The sequence below is a fragment of the Stomoxys calcitrans genome, chromosome 4 (assembly GCF_963082655.1).
Source record: "Stomoxys calcitrans chromosome 4, idStoCalc2.1, whole genome shotgun sequence".
Classification (NCBI taxonomy): Eukaryota; Metazoa; Arthropoda; class Insecta; order Diptera; family Muscidae; genus Stomoxys; species Stomoxys calcitrans.
This window is the reverse complement of record NC_081555.1, coordinates 126,173,971-126,189,747: the sequence shown is the minus strand read 5'-3', so window position 1 is coordinate 126,189,747 and position 15,777 is coordinate 126,173,971.

Genomic DNA, 15,777 nt, shown 5'->3' with positions numbered 1-15,777 from the left:
ATCCTCAATACATTCTCCCATTAAGTGTGAGGCAGCCACTGCGGCTGTCAATCTGTATGTCAATGGGTGGGATATCTAGAATAGTCTCCAGTGCCCTAGTGGGCGTGGTACTCATCGCTCCGCCTATGCAAAGACAACATGATCTCTGAACCTGTTGTATGGTCCTTATGTTGCACTTTTTCTCCACAGCAGTCCACCAAACTACTGAGGCGTAAGTAAGTATTGGTCTAATCACGCTCCTGTAGAGCCAGTGGACTATCCTAGGATTCAGGCCCCATTTCGAGCCTACGGCCCGTTTACATAGTGCCCAAAATCTGTGAGCCTTCTAAGTACGCTCCTGAATATGTCACTTCCAATTTAGTTTTCTGTCCAAGAACGCACCTAAATATTTGACCTTGTGGTGCGTTAAATTGGCCCACCTTCGTCTTCCTTATGAACAGGCATATTTCAGTCTTCTCTGGGTTGACATTGATACGTCTGGGTCTAGCACAGTCATATGCCATATGCAAGACCCTTTTGGCCCTTCTGCATAGTTCGTTCGGATTTTTAGACCTTTGAAGTGTTATAACATCGTCTGCGTACCAGACGGGTTCAAATTCCCCTTCAGTCAGCATCCGTAATAGGCCATATGTGGTGGTCACCCACATGAGTGGGGATAAAATGCCCCCCTGTGGCGTACCTTTTGCTACTTTCTCCCTTATATTAATGCCATGGGACACACAATTTATCCACCTATTCCTTAGCATATGGTTTATCCAATCTATAAGAACCGGGTCAACCCGGTAGTGGTCTAAGAATTGGATCAGTGTGTCGGTCAGCAGATTATTAAAACCCCCCTCGATGTCAATGCATACCGCCAGGGTGTACGTTTTGACATCGAAGGATTCTTCTATTTTATGCACAACCTCGTGTGGAGCAGCCTCCACCGACCGTGGTTGTTGCTAGCGATACGGTTCGGAAGGATATTCAGCGTGGCTGCCCTCAGGGGTCCATCTGTGCTCCATACATATGGAACTTCATGAAGGATCCCCTGCTGGGACGTCTCGCTGAGTCCTTCAAAATCAGTGCATATGCGGTCCTTGGCATATTTGTCGACATAGGCATGCTGTTTGTATTTGAGCAGGATGTCCCTCCGTTGGTTTTGGCGGTGTCTGGCGATGTACCGTTAATGGTGTTCGGTATCGCGATATGACTGACTGCTTGTAGGCAGACACTGGTGATATGGACCTGGACGATATAATTTCAACAAGATTCGACAAAATATGTTTGCAATAAAAAATATTTGGTGAATTGTTTAAAAACCCCATTCAGTTTAAAGTCCACTGTACGAAGCAAAAGAGACCATTTGGCACATAATGAGAAATCAGTGCGTTGTTTAATCATTGCTCTTCGTCATTGATAGGGGTAAGAACAAAATTATAAGATAGCCTAGACAAATTTCACAGCATCATTACCAAAGTCCACGTCAACATCGCTAGTGACTATCTTTGGCACTCAATTCATGGTGGGATTTGGTGAAAATTTGCATTGAGTGAGTTAAAATAGCATTCTGCAATGCGATTCTCCAAACTTTAAAAACTACATCTCCTGAGATGTGTGTATCTAACCGTTTCAACTTTAAAAGCCATCGTGTTGCTTTTTTTTGCTGTTTTTATTCCTATTTGTATTCCCGCAATTAGGAATTGACAAACAAACACATAAAATCAAGTTATCCAGAAATTATGCATTGATCGGAAAATCACATGTCCATGAGGATTGTGGACGCGTGAATGTTCAATTACAGTTTGAACTCCCACAAGGCATCGATGGCGATAAAACTCCGTTAGGCAACGTAAAATTTCAGAATTGTATTCACATCTATGGTTTGTCCTTTGGTTCGGAGCCATATAAGTATTTGCGTAACTGCGTTCGTGTGTGTTCGAAGTGACGTTAATTTAACAATGCTGTCAGCTGCTATTCGTTTGTGGCATTATGAAGTGCGAGAGAATTGTGTTCACGAGGTTCTGCAATACATTCATGATGCAACACTTAATCTGGACACGCATCACCCCATCATTATGATGGTATTACGAGGAGGAGCCTGTTTCACGCTTTAGTTTTCACTGACGCAAAATGTCTCAATGTAACTGGTCAAACAAATGCGATCCGTAGAAATTATTCGGAAATAGGCCTCAAGTGTGGGCATTATCATAGCTGAAATATTTCTACTGAGAGAAGGATATCTGTGAGGTGAAGGATTTGCTTCTTATGGAACATATAATAGTTACAATCTGGTCAGGAAAAAAGCCAAGAACTACTAGTTGTTTCCTATGTGTCGGAGAATACCAGCCAAAGGATATGTGAATGAAAAGTCTTAGATTACAACAACATCTCATCATCTTCCAGTCATTATTACTTCGGATTCAGTCTCAAATATAGACCGTCCGCCAAGCAGAAGGAAATCTGAGTGGGCTAAGCTTAGGAATATATTCAGCAGGTTTATCTCTAGTTGAAATCAAGAGTTGGTTGTAACTAAAAGGACATTGATATAATGTCAAATGTCCTGAGCGATTCAGTTATGTCTACATGTCCTAACACCAAACCAAGGGACAAACATTGACCACCATATAAGTCCACAATAATGACTGGTGTATGTAAGGGTTGTAGAAAACGCTTCAATAAAGTAAAAACCACAAAATCTGCTCAAGACTGGGACTTTCATAAAAAGGACTGAGTTAAGGAGATACAAGGACGAATTAAAAACGGTTTAGAACAAATCCTGTATGGATTATAGCAACTCCATCAAAGAAGCCTGTAGCCTGCGGAAGATGGTAGCCTCCAAAGTAAATACGATAAGGTATTCTGAGTATACAGAGAAGGTATGGGCAATGTCTAAAGAAGGAACACAAGAAATACATCTGGATATACATTTCCGGGAAAATCATTCAATCATACAAGATTCCGCCAGAAGAGCCTATGCATTCATTGGGGACTTTCGGAAAAGTTGTAACTGAGTCAAAAATTTTTAGGATGAGTTGGACTCATTCAAATCTTTTGGTTCTGATAATATAAGTATCATCAGTTCAAAACAAGCTTTGTTCGGAAGACTAGCTGTCTGGATATGTGATGGATAGACGCAAAGGTTTGTGGGAACAGAAAATACATGTAACGATCATGACGAACAGCAACTCTGTTAAACTCTCAAACTGGAACGACTTCAACCATTGTTCGTTTTCTTAGGTTTTCATATTGCGCACGAGATAGGAAGGCGGAAGCTGTACAGAAATCCGAGAAAGACAAACTGGGATGGGTTCAGAGAACGATGAAGAAGCATTGTTCCTGTGGGGGCAATAACAGATGAAATGAAACTGGACTCACCACCACCGTGGGTCTTGCGGAGTGTCTGAACCAGGTCTTTCGGAAGACATGCCCAGAAAGTGTACCTCCGAGTAGGACGAACCAAAAGTGATGGACACTGGAGTTAATTAGTCAGGAAGGAGTTAAATACTCAGGAGAATCTTAACAAGGCGAAAAGAGAGAATACGGCAGATGGCTGAAATGAAAATCGTGGGCCTCTAAGTAGGTTCAAGAAGGTGGCGAGGAGAGTGAAAAGCAGTTACTGACGAAATTCGGTTATAAATTAGAGGTCACTAGTGATACATCAAATTGCATAAAGTGCTCTGCAGAATCCTAGTACGCCAAGTTCTCTGAGAAAAGACGAAACTTACATCGATAGCAACTAGGAGACGGTAGAACAACTGTTAAATAATTTCCAGGTAGCCAGGAGGAGGTCAGCGATCAAGATGTCGCAATGCCCACAGGAACTACAAATGCAAAATTGAGGAACGGGGGCAAACTTCTCACATGCAAATGCACAGGGGCAATATTCTCACATACTACTGAGTTTTGTCCGATTCTACTTTTGCTCAATGATAAGGGGCCTCCTTTTTATAGCCGAGTAAGAAAGGCGGGCCGCAGTGCGACACCTCATTGTGGAGAAGTTATTAAATGGCTCCCATTCCAGTTTTGATATAGCTGCCAAATAAACCGATGACGGATCTTGATTTCTCAAGCTTCCAGAGTACGCAATTCTTATCCGATGCACGAAGTGAAGTGTTTTGTTGTAAATTTTAATAACTGTGTCAAGTATGGTCCAAATTGGTTCATAGCATGATATAGCTCCCATATAAACCGATTTCGGTTCTTGACTTCTTGAGCCTTTAAAGGGCGCATTTGTTGTCCAAATTGGCTGATATTTTGCACTATGACTTCCACTTTAGTGGCCAACATCCAAATCAAGTATTGGTCTAGCTCCAAAAGCATAGCAATTCTTATCGATTATCCTTTGTTTGCCTATAAAGAGATATAGGGCTAAGAACTTGTCAAATACGATCCCTGGTGGATCGGCCCGGAAAAACTAAGCACGCTTTTAATTGTTTTAGCTCAATGATAAGGAGACTCCACTTTACAGCCGAATCCGAACGGCGCAGTGCGACACCTCTATGTGAAGAAGTTTTTACATGACTGCCAACCAAATGGAACAGTACCTCACCAATGTCGCCAGCACTAGGAGGGTTTATAACCAGATATAGCTCCCATCAAAACAGATCTCTCGATTCTAAAGATTATAGAGGGAGCAATTTTTATATCATTTGGCTGAAACTTTGTACCACAACTTCTGCTGAATCGGGTCATAACCTGATGCTACAACTACTGATAAATTTCCCATGAACATTCCACTAAGAAACAGGGGATACTTCTCTCATATCAATGACAGCAGTCCGATTAAAGTTTAAGTTTAATAAGGGCCATCCTTTTTTATGCCTAGCCCGAACGGCGTCCGAATAGCTCCACTTAGTATAGAATTGGCAGGATACCTCACAAATGCAGCCAGCATTAGCACAAGGGTTACCTTTTATATTTCGGGATTAGAGAACACAAAAACATATATTAATCACCGAAAGTCGCTTTATTGTTTTTCAAAATGTTTCCCTTTAAGATCTACATAGTTTTGCATGCGTTTGAACCAATTGTCGAAGCAATTTTGCCACTCTGATTAAGGTATCTTCAAAACATGCATTCTGAACATATCAACCGCTTCTTCAGATCAATTGTTCATGCAATGTTGAATGTATGCTGGTCTCACCAATGCCTAAGATTGTCCCAATCTCACGATAGGTCACATGACGATCATGCAATATCAGTTGGCGCGCATCATCAGTGGTTTTTGGGACAACAGCTGATTTTGGACGACATTCACGAAATTCCTATTGGAGTGAACTACGACCTCGGTTGAATTTACTATATCATCGATAAATACTGGTCCTTGATGGAGCTTCATCGCCAAAAAACTGAATTAGATTCATCGATGCACTGTTTTTGAGTTAATCCATGTCGAAGATTGTACAAAATAATCGCACGAAAATTTTCACGATTTAATTCCATTTTTTGGGCGAGATTAATCTTTTAGGTTACTGTAAACAACACAAATATCGCTCGAATGTCAAAACGTTTTGAGTACGTATAACTTCAAAAATGTCAAGCTTTACGATAGAGCTGTCAGTTGGCAGATAGCAACAGAAACCAGACAAATAGCGCTCGAATGTCAAAACGTTCTAAATACGTATAACCTCAAAAATGTCAAGCTTTACGATAGAGCTGTCAATTGGGGATTGCAACTCAAGAGTTGTCCAATCCCGAATCAAGGAGTTTAGCGTCATGGGCAGACACACGAATCTCTGCGCCACGGTGGCGTCTCCATAACTTGATATAGTCCCCATATGATCCTATCTCCAGTGTTAGTATTTGAGCCCCTACAGGGCGGATTTGGCAGATAATTTGGGCAACGACTTCTACAATACTATGGTCTCCAATATCCATATCAAGTGTGGTCCGAATCAGTCTATAATCTGACATAGCTACAACAGCATAGCAATTCATATCCATTATCCTTTGTTTGCCCATAAAGAGATACTGGGCAAAAACTTAACAAATGCGATCCATGGTGGAGGGTATATAAGATTCGGCCCGAACGAACTTAGTATTCTTTTATTTGTCTAGTCTAAAAGCTATGAGCTTTAGTAAAAATCTGTTCAGAGTTAGATTTAGCTTTCGTATATACATATGAGCCATTTAACACATATAACGACGTAGTGACTATAAACGTTTTGCGTTAAATTTGGTTTGGAATATGCTGAGTTTCGTAAAAATCGATTCACATTTGGATAAAGTTCCCATAGAAGACACAACTGGATAGACAGATTTTTTTGTTAAAAACCGGGAGCTCGATTTTGATGTTATAACCAGATTTCTTCGCCTATATTGGTAATATTCGTCGTTGAATTCGACGAACCCATGGCGCTCGCCACCGATTCTCTTCTTGTAATTTCCTCTTATGTTTCACATATTTCACACTTTTTCTCTATTTTTTCACCCTCACTTCTTTCCTTAAGTGTATCACAATGGAACAGAATGGCCTCCGAGTGAACTCATATTCCATGGTGGGCAACCCATTCAACCTAAACCTAGAGGAAATGCCCAAAAGTCAACGGATGACAGCTAGTCACAAATTAGGATATGTAAACGTTTCAAGATAATGTGACCGAACTTAAACTTCAAACGTCCACTCATTTGCAATATACGACTTAAAGAACAATATAGAATCTTCTTCACTGTGCGCACGTCACGCTTGGCAGACAAAAAGTTTTCCACTTAAGGTTCTCATTTCATAGAAGCGTTTACATTCGCTTCAATGAATTGTATTCATATAATTTGGCTTTTTAAAGAGATCTTGTTGTTCCGATGATAGAAAGTCGCCCATCCTTTCCTTATTTTTGTGAATGTAGACTGTTATTCTAATTTAACTTATCCTAACAAAAATAAGCCAATATTTTTACGTAATCTACTCGAAATTCATATTGCACATCTCTTTCGCTATTATCATTAGGCCCGCTAAAGGGCGCTGGCTCACGAAATTCCTACTTCAGGGCTTTAACGGTTCTGCCCACGTGAATGTCATGACTTCTTTTTGCAAAATGGGCAACATAAATCAATGAAAATCCTCTTAGGTGTAAATATACAAAACCAATACGATGTATTAAGGATTTTTGATATGAACGTCAACGATTATATAAATGGTTTGAATAGTCATACTACAATAATTGGAAAGAGAAGAATGGATGTAAGAAAAATTTGTCAGCATTTTTGTTGAAGTTTGATTTTGTCTAGCGTATAAATTCAATTCTCGTATTAAATTAAATTAAAATTCGTTGTTTTAACAAAATATTGTCGGTAGAAAATTTACAAGAAAATAATTCTTTTTTCTTCGCAATAAGATTTTCATAGAAAATTTCATAGAAATTTTAATTTGATTCATTCCATAATTTGATTTTCATACTAAGATTTTAATAGAAAATGTTATTTTTTAAGCGAAATTTGTGTGATTTTGTCTCGACTGATTGATACTTTTGGTTGTACCTAAAACTGAAATTTGAATCCATCTCATTCAAATTCAAAATGGTCTGGGGGGAAAGCCTAGTGGAAGCACGAATTCTTAACCTACATCTGCTACTTTTTAAAATTAAAATAGTAAACGTGCTTCAATTTTAAATGAAAGAGGGAGACAGAAAATAGGTCACAACAGACACTTCAAAACAGTGCTATGCACTGAAATAGTGGGTTTATACACAGGTATAAGCTAGCCGCCTTGTGGGCCAGTTACACAAAAACAATTAGTAATTGGGTCCGCTTTGTAACAACAACAAGGAAAAGAGATAAAATTCGCATTTGAAACAAAATTAATTGAACCGAAGCTGCAATAAATAAGCGCGGATTTTCTATGCTTGTCTAACTATTACTTCATGCATCTCTCAACATAGGTTTGAGATGTCTGTCGAGCGAGGCAATTCAGCAGCACTGAATGATGGAAAAACCCGTATTTAAAACCCTTTGGCAAAAAGCGCGAAAAAGTAAAAAAATTACAACAACTAATTTGACAAAACGGTAGCGGTATACCGTCTTGCAGTATAGAATACAGTAATGAAATTTAGCATTTGCTCATTTACTGTCAATGTGGTGAAATCAAGAACAATTTGGACTTACTCGTTTCCATAATCCAACGATGAAGAACATCCATTGGGACGATGACAAAACAGGGGACATCTTTACCAACTATAAACAAAAACCATACAAAATATGGGATGGTCACAAAATGCCGAGCCCCGATCACACATTCGAATTTGAACCTTTTGTTCCCAACATTTTACTCCTCTCGAAGTTCTTAATCCAAATGATTGAATAAAACTAAAGAAAAGAGTTATTCTTTTTGTTCACTCCAGGCAAATTGCCGTGGACCTCGTGAAAGATTTCCAAAAATTTTATGAAGAAGAAAAATAATCTAGTTTTCTCGTCATCGCAATCCCCGGCAATTTGCCTGGAGTGAACAAAAAGAATAACTCTTTTCTTTAGTTTTATTCAATCATTTGGATTAAGAACTTCGAGAGGAGTAAAATGTTGGGAACAAAAGGTTCAAATTCGAATGTGTGATCGGGGCTCGGCATTTTGTGACCATCCGATATTTTGTATGGTTTTTGTTTAAAGTTGGTAAAGATGTCCCCTGTTTTGTCATCGTCCCAATGGATGTTCTTCAACACACTTTCAGACTCGACGACGTTCAAGTGGCATTCAACATGTCTTGTACAAGGAGATGTAACACGGTAACGACACTAGAGAGACTAGTTCTGCGTGGGTACCGAAATATGCACGAACCCCTGAACGATGGCAGTGTAGTGAGCTAAAGATGCGATTCATCAGTGATCTTTCTGAGAGAGAGAGAGAGAGAGAGAGAATCAAGGACTCCAACCGAACCTGCGCAGTAAAACAAAGACATTGTTAATGGAAGAGTCAAAAACAAGAGTCCGAGATGTTCTCACCTATGTTGAGAAGCCCATAACAATAACGAGATGAAACAAATTAGATGGAAAATAAATCACTTGCAAAATCAAAAAATTTTAAAAAGTCGGCCAAGCAAATATATATTATTCACACAGCCACCGGTAAACCCACGTAAGAAAGGGACACCATCAGTAATCTTGGAGAATTTTTGAAATCCTATATCCAAAGCCTCTCTTTTTCCCTTAAAGTCGCACCGAGAAAAACCATTGTGCACACTGAACCAAAATGCCTGATCTCAGGAATAAAAAGTATTTAGACATAGGTGATTTTATAGCCAACAATCGAAAACTCACTAAGGAATAAAATTACAAAACACACGCCAAGCAATAATTCCATAAGAGAACTCAACCACAAAAAAAATATCGCTGTTTAGATTAACCAAGTGAACTTATTAAAAGTTTAACTGGAATGCATGTTAAATGCCCTTCAACCTATAGATATAACCACGGTTTGTACAACATGGCGGCAGGCCTAGCGGAATTTTTTTATATACAAGATCTGTATAGCATATAGCTTTCAAAACCTACTCAAAGAGCCACTTGCATCTACTGTCTCCTTCATTTCTTTCTTTTTTCAAAGAGATACAACAATCCTCTTGAACCAAGTGCATGTCACAAAATGCACTCTTAACCAAACACATGAAGTTGCAATCGGGAATGCAACCATTAAGACCCTAATCGGTGCCTACTTTTCAGCGCTCAAATAATCAAAGGCGAGATACAATCATCTTTTGCAAAGTAGACACGCACACATCTACGAGCGCCACTACAAAGCCATATTTAGTCAAGCTTTGAATAACTTAGACTTTAGTTAAAACACTTTTCACAATTAGTTTGCTTTCATTGGAATCACTACATCTTTACAAGTTTGAGTTGCAAATCATAATTTTCTTGAAAGAACAGTTTATTTTACATTTCATGCCTACTTATTTATGGATGCAATGTAGTAATTTTTGTACATATGGTCTACAAATTTCTTCCACCAATTACTACTCGCACAAGTCAACCTTTGAGACAACAAAACATAAATTATTACAAAAAAAGAAATAAAATTACATAGTAAAACATGATCACGAAAAATGTATGAAATTCTAGAAGCTGGAGAGAAAAAAATTAAATGAACTTGGCGTGCAACGATGTCAACATAAATTCAACACAGAACAGGCAACACGTGCTGGTGCAGAAAACATGTACAACGTACTGCAGCAGCAGTAGCAGCAAGAGCAACAACAGAAGCGCCAACGATAAGGAACAATGTCATGCAACACCGGCTTGCTACTCACACTTAAAGGCAAGACTCCTTTGGGATATGGTCGGTTTCTGTTACAATTCTCATCCTCATACGGTTGTACTCTCATAAACACTGTTGCCGTTTTGGAATTATTCAAGACAAAAATTTAAAATGAAGGTAAAAGTATCGTGGAAAGTTGGGAAATTGACTTTGGGACAAGACAACAGTGTACCTTAGGTAAAGACTCACAATAGCCACCACCGAAGGATGTGGGGATATTTATTTTGTCATTCCGTTTGCAAGACATCGAAATATCCATTTGCGACCCTATAAAGTATATATTCTTGATCAGCGTAAAAATCTAAGACGATCTAGCCATGTCCGTCCGTCTATCTGTTGAAATCACGCTACAGTCTTTAAAAATAGAGATATTGAACTGAAACTTCGCACAGATCATTTTTTGTCCTTAAGCAAGTTAAGTTCGAAGTTGGGTTATATCGGACTATATCTTGATTTAGCCCCCATATAGACCGATCCACCGATTTAGGGTTAGGCCCATAAAAACCACATTTATTCAATTTGGCCCAGATCGGTCCAGATTTGGATATAGCTGCCATATAGACCGATCTCTCGATTTAAGGTCTTAGGCCCATAAAAGGCGCATTTATTGTCCGATATCGCCGAAATTTGGGGCAGTGAGTTAAGTTAAGCTCCTCGACATATTTCAGCAATATGGCACAGATCGGTGCCATTTGATTTGGATATAGTTGCCATATAGACCGATCTCTCTATTTAAGGTTTTGGGCTCATAAAAGGCGCATTTATTGTCCGATGTCGCCTAAATTTGGGACAGTGAGTTGTGTTAGGCCCTTTGACATCCTTCTTCAATTTGACTTAGATCGGTCCGATATAGACCGATCTCGCGATTTAAGGTTTTTGACCCATAAAAAGAGCATTTATTGTCCGATGTCGCCGAAATTTGGGACAGTGAGTTAAGGTAAGCCCTTCGATATTTCTCTTCAATTTGGCTCAGGTCCAGATTTGGATATAGCTGCCATATAGACCGATCTCTCGATATAAGGTTTTGGGGCCATAAAAGGTGCATTTATAATCCGATTTCACTGAAATTTGACACAGTGACTTATGTTAGGCTTTTTGACATCCGTGTCATAAATGGTTCAAAACGGTTTATTTTTACTGTGTTGAGTATGGTTCAAATCGTTCAATAACCCGATATAGCTCCCATATAAATCAATCTTAACTCATGACTTCTTGAGCCAATAGAGGGCGCAATTCTTATCCGATGTATGGTTTAAATAGGTCTATAACCTCATATTGCTGCTATTTAAACTCTTCTGGGGTCTTGACTTCTAGAGCGAGCAATTACTATTCGATTTGGCTGGAATTCGTCATGACTTTTTTCGTTATGGCTTCCAACAACAAATTGGTCTATAACCTGATATAGCTGCCTTAAAAACCAATCTTGAATCTTGACTTCTTGAGCCACCAGAGCGCGCAATTCTTATCCGATTTGGCTGAAATGTTGCGCAACGGCTTATTCCATAACATTTAACATACGTGTCAAATATGGTCTGAATCGGTCTATAGCCAGATACAGATCCCACATAAAACGATTTCCCTATTTTACTTCTTGAGCCCCTAAAGGGCGCAATTCTTATTCGAATTTGCTGAAATTTTGCACAATGACTTCTACTATGGTCTTCAACATTCCATTATGGTCCAAATCGAACCATAACTTGATATAGCTCCAACACCATCGCAATTTTTTTCTTCTATCTTTTGTTTGTCCAAAAAAAGATACCGGGAAAAGAACCATGGTTAGCATTTGTTGAGTTCTTTTGGCGGTATCTCAACAAATCTTGGCCTATATAAGATTCGGCTCGGCCGAACTTAGCACGCTTTTACTTGTTTATTTTTTTTTTTCAAAAATGTTGGTCTCTGCTCGTTGGCAACTCTTTTTTGTAGTTCAAAAAAGCGAACGTAGCAACATTGAACATTAAATATGAAAAAAAAAGGATATAACAAGAACGCCAGAATTGCATTTAAAGCGAGACAGAATAAAACGTTGCAGACTGACAGGAGAAGAGCAAGGCAGAGAAAAAATTCATAAATAAAATGACATAAAGAAATCAACAACAATTTGTTATATAAAATGACAGCCACGTTACAATTGCAACGAAACAATTCCGTTTGCAGAATGTCGAGGTATCTTACTGATGGCGAGGGACACATTTCAATATTAAATACTGCACGATGTTACCATTTGGGCTAGTTTAAAAAAACGATTTACAATTTTAAACAACATTCATATACATATAGTTTAGTATAGTTTACACATACAACGCATAAACAATTTTTTCCTCTTTGAAAATAAACGATGAACAATGCCAAGTCGCTTAGGACTCTACTCCAATGGCGATAGTGTTAGATTTCATATCGATAATATCGACTGTGGACACTGTTTTATTTGTATGTATTGCCATTAGAGTTAGTTGTCGTTACAGGAAGTGAGCTTAAATGTATTACGACCCAATGCACAGAATACCTATAAAATGCAGTTTATATGTTGAGTTGTAATACACACTTTTCATAAAGGCACCTTTCTGAACGAAACAAAGAGAAACAATAGCAATCAATTTATGTTAAAAAATCTTATATACAAAAACCAATTTGTGCTTGTTTCTGGGTTCCATGAAGAATCAATAACGGCTGAACTGATTTTCTTGAAATTGTCACAGCTGGTGCACAATGATCCTGTGGTGAAAATAGGGTTCTACATTTCTTGATATCTGAAGGGGGAGCGGACCCTCGCCCTTACTAAATTTTTCAGAAACGCCAGATCTCGGATATGGGTGGTGCGATGTTTTGCGCTCTCTTATAGTAACATAAGAACGAAAATTTGGTATCCAAATTTCGGATGGGTTACCTGTGGCGTCACCCCACCCCCAAAACCTACTAAATGTATACATAGACCAATAACGACAATATGGAACTCAAATGAAAGATATTTAAGATTAGAAAACGTATCTGATATCCAATTCTCGGACTAAGTGCTTGGGACACCACCCCAACCGCCAAAACACCCCTAAATCAGGCATATATACCGACCATGGCAATATGTCACCCAGATGAAAGGTATTTGCGAATAGAAAACGTATCTGATATCCAATTGTCGGAATAAGTGTTTGGGACACCACCCCAACCGCCAAAACACCCCTAAATCAGACATATTTACCGACCATGGTAATATGGGACCCAGATAAAAGGTATTTGCGAGTCGAATACGCATCTGATATCCAAATGTTTCGGGGGCAACCCTTCCCCAAACAGGACCCATTTTTTGACCATAGCAATATGGAGCTCAAATGAAAGGTATTTGGTAGTAAAGCATGAATCTGATATCAATAATCGGGAAAAAGTGTCTGTGGGTTCGAGCACAACCAACCAGATAAAGAAAATGGAGAAAGTTAGGAACCACTTTGAGACAGTCAGTAACTTTATCTACCTCCGCACCGCCGTAACCGAAAAGAATGACACCAGTTCTGAGATTAAGTGAATAATAATACTGGCAAACGGATGCTACATTGGACTAAGTAAGCAGTTTATTAACAAGGCCCCCTCTCGACAGACAAGGATTACACTGTACAAGACACTGATACTACCCGTGTTGTTATATGGTTCTGAAGCATGGGTACTTGTGAAAGCAGATGAGGCAGTGCTTGGAGTATTTGAGAGAACGATTCTTCGAAAAATATATGGACCAGTTTGCGTTGATGGAGAATATAGGCGACGTATGAACCACGAGCGGTATGACAACGATAGCATAGTTACACGCATCAAAATACAACGGCTGAGTTGGCTAGGTCATGTTGTCAGAATGGATGAAGAAGCTCCAGCAAAGAAGTCTTTTGAAAGCATACACGCAAACCGGGAAGACCAAAAGCCCGATGGAAAGATCAAGTTGTGGGAGACATCTCGAAACTTGGTGTATGAGATTTTAGAATGAGCGCAGAAGATCGAGGCACTTGGAACTCTTTTCAACGTTCGGCTAGTGGATCAAATATTCTGTCATAGGCAATTAAAGTAAAAGTAAGTAAGTGTCTATGCGTCCACCCCATCTCCATAACACCACCTATATAGGTAGGGCTCAAATAAGAGGTATTTTAGAGTATAACACGAATCTAATATATATTTTCAAGGCACTGAGTGGCCGCCTCATCCCCTAAAATACTCCCCAAACTGGTCATGTTTGCCGACTATGGAAATATGGGGCACAAATGATAGGTATTTGGGAGAAGACCACTAATCTGAGATCATCATTCGGGACCAAATGTCTAGATATTGATAGATTTTAGTGATCATACCCGAAACTCACATATTTACTGGGTTTTGCAATAAAGGGTTTAAATAAAGGCTTTTTGAGATTAAAAAACAAACTTGATATCCAATTTCGAGGCCAATGATATATTGATATATGAGAATAGAGCACGATGAAGATATATTTTCAGGGCTAAATGCTAAGTACAGTGGGGAGTAGAGCACGAAATTGAAGTTTTCCCAAAATACCCTACAAACAGGGGAGCGGAGGCCATCGTAGCGCAGAGGTTAGCATGTCCGCCTATGACGCTGAACGCCTGGGTTCGAATCCTGGCGAGACCATCAGAAATAATATTCGGCGGTGGTATTCCCCTCCTAATGCTGGCTACATTTGTGAGGTACTATGCCATGTAAAACTTCTCTCCAAAGAGGTGTCGCACTGCGGCACGCCGTTCGGACTCGGCTATAAAAAAGAGGCCCCTTATCATTGAGCTTAAAACTTAAATCGGACTTCACTCATTGATATGTGAGATGTTTGCCGCTGTTCCTTAGTGGAATGTTCATGGGCAAAATTTGCATTTGCATTTTACCCTACAAACAGCAATCATTTACTGACCATCGAAATAAGGGCCTCAAATAACGGTATTTGGGAGTAGAATACGAATCCGGTATCCAAATGTGGAGCCAAATATTTGAGCACCGCCCCTTCCGCAAAACACCTCCCAGAGGGTAAAAATTTAGCGACCATACCAAATGAAGAGATTTGAGATTGGATAACGAATTTGATAACCAATTTTGGAGCCAAGTGTTTGGGAGACACTTCATCCTATAAACTCTCCTTAAACCAATAACAATATGGGGTTTAAATAAATGGTATTTGAGAGAAGACCACTTACTTACTTTCAGGACCAAGGGTCTGGAGGACCACCTTACCCCCCAAAACCCCCCCAAATCGGATATCATGCAAATATCGCAAATAAAGTCTTAAATGACATTAAACCCTCCGAGCGAATTTCTAGTCCAATAAAGTTCATATGGTATTCAGATAAAGGCACTTTTATTGTTATACTGTTAGTCAAGCGATATGTATATACTATTGGGTTGCTCAAAAAGTAATTGCGGATTTTTCATATAGTTGGCGTTGACAAATTTTTTCACAGCTTGTGACTCTGTAATTGCATTCTTTCTTCTGTCAGTTATCAGCTGTTACTTTTAGCTTGCTTTAGAAAAAAAGTGTAAAAAAAAGTATATTTGATTAAAGTTCATTCCAAGTTTTAT